This window comes from Crinia signifera, chromosome 11, assembly GCF_055691185.1.
Source record: "Crinia signifera chromosome 11, ASM5569118v1, whole genome shotgun sequence".
Lineage (NCBI taxonomy): Eukaryota > Metazoa > Chordata > Amphibia > Anura > Myobatrachidae > Crinia > Crinia signifera.
Window position 1 is genome coordinate 85260207 of NC_139227.1, and position 1963 is coordinate 85262169.

Genomic DNA, 1963 nt, shown 5'->3' on the forward strand with positions numbered 1-1963 from the left:
TAAAAACGAAGGCTTTCTACATATAAAACAAATGGTTAGGAGGTTATGTAGCCCAATGCGTTTCGTCTATGTGACTTTATCAAGGGGTGAGGAGCAACTGAAGCCAGGCCGGTATTTATACCTGTATGCCTGCCTAGGGACTTAGTGACATCACTTCCTGTGACTAATTGATCATATGGAGTTATATATGTCCCATTCTACTCAATGGGTATAGAATGCACTCAGTTAGATACTGTTACTACATATATATATTTAGACAATCGCCATACTTAAGATGTAAAGAAATGTTTATAAAGTGTCCACCGCAAGCACAATTGGTAAATCGCGGCACTTCCACCACGTTTCCGGCATCCCTCTGATGTTATTGCGCATGCCCGGCTGTTTGCAGTGTTCTCAATTACTTTCTCCGTCTTTGCGCATTCGCCGGGTGGAGACACTCCCGGCGAAGCATCATACAGGGCTCTCTTGGAAAGGAGTCTGTAGTACTGGGTGCCAGCGGCCATTTTTTCAGGGATTTCAAGGCCTGAATCTGATGTCATTTTAGCGGCGGCCATCTTAGTGTAGATTTTTGCCGTACAGGTTAACATATAAAAGAACAAAGGAACAAAAACACAGTAACAACATAATTCGGTATTATACATGCGTGTAGTTATACACAGAGACTATATGTTAATCAAATGTCAATTAGATGGTGAACAATTCTATTTAGTGAATTCTACCTCGATAATATGGGGAATTGAGCTGTTGGATTTAAAGAGGAAAGTGCTATGTGCTATAGGTTAACAATTTGAGAGTGTTTGATTCAATATTTCTATAAATGTTATTTGGAAGAGTGACATATTGTTAAAAGTTTAATAAAATATACATAGTAATATTAGGAGGGTGACACTACCGATAGATGAAAGATTAAAAAGTTTAAAAAGAGGTGCTAAGTGATTTTAAAACTGTTATATAGGGATTTCATAAGGATTAGAAAGAAGTGCTACGTGGTTGAAGGGAGGGAAATTACAGTATACAGTATCTCTCCACCAAAGGTCCATCAATAATCTTTTTACCACAGCACCGGGTTTTCCCAAGAGGTCTCCCTTCTTGGTACTAACGCGGCCCAACACTGCTTAGCTTCCAAGATCGGACGAGATTGGGCATAACTAAGTGTGGTTTGACTGTAGATAAATATGAAGACACTTTTAGGAGGTTTCAATTATCCTTTATTATATCGCACCCAGGGGAAAAAACAGGGAGGGGGGGTGGTTTTGTGATAAAAGAAGGAGGGGTAACTCAGAGAGGACCTTATAAGAATGGTGCTATTTCATAACTGTCGTTGAAACCAAGGGGATGCAGTGTGTTCAATTCGAAGATTCAGTACATTTCTCTCTGGGATAATTTGTTTGCCAAAATGCCACCTCTTGGTCCCATTTTGACCCATTTGATGGACTTGAAGGTCAGTCCCTCAGGGTTGGCGTTATGATGAATCTCGAAATGCTTGTAGATGGCATGGCTGTCTATCTTGTTCTTGATATTTCTGCTGTGTTCTTAGATTCTCAGTTTCAAAGGTCTCTTTGTTTTCCCCACGTATTTCAGATGGCATGGGCATTCCAGAAGGTAGATTACCAATGTTGTATTACAGTTCATGAAGTCTTTGATTAGGTATTCTTTGGAATCGTCGAAGTTGTTAAATCTTTCTGTTGGGATGGACAAACCTGCATATGTTGAATTTCAGTCCGGAGTTTGGTTGTACGTTTTTGGATGTTAGTAGGCTTGGTGCCAGGATATCTTTCAGGTTCTTGGACTTCTTAAAAATTACTTCAGGGTTGGGTGGTAGATTTTGTTTCAGGGTTGGATCCATAAGCAATATGTTCCAGTGTTTCTTGAGGCTCTGTTTTATTTTCATTTCGTGTTAGTTATACGTGGTGATGAAGGCCAATGATTCTTTTTTTCTCTTTCTTTGTATTGTATTCCAGCA

At 39.6% G+C, this 1963-nt stretch overlaps 1 pseudogene; it reads right to left on the reverse strand.

The window, feature by feature from the left end:
- Positions 1-1051: 1051 nt before the first annotated feature.
- LOC146046544 (5S ribosomal RNA) lies at positions 1052-1171 on the reverse strand (annotated as a pseudogene).
- Positions 1172-1963: the final 792 nt, after the last annotated feature.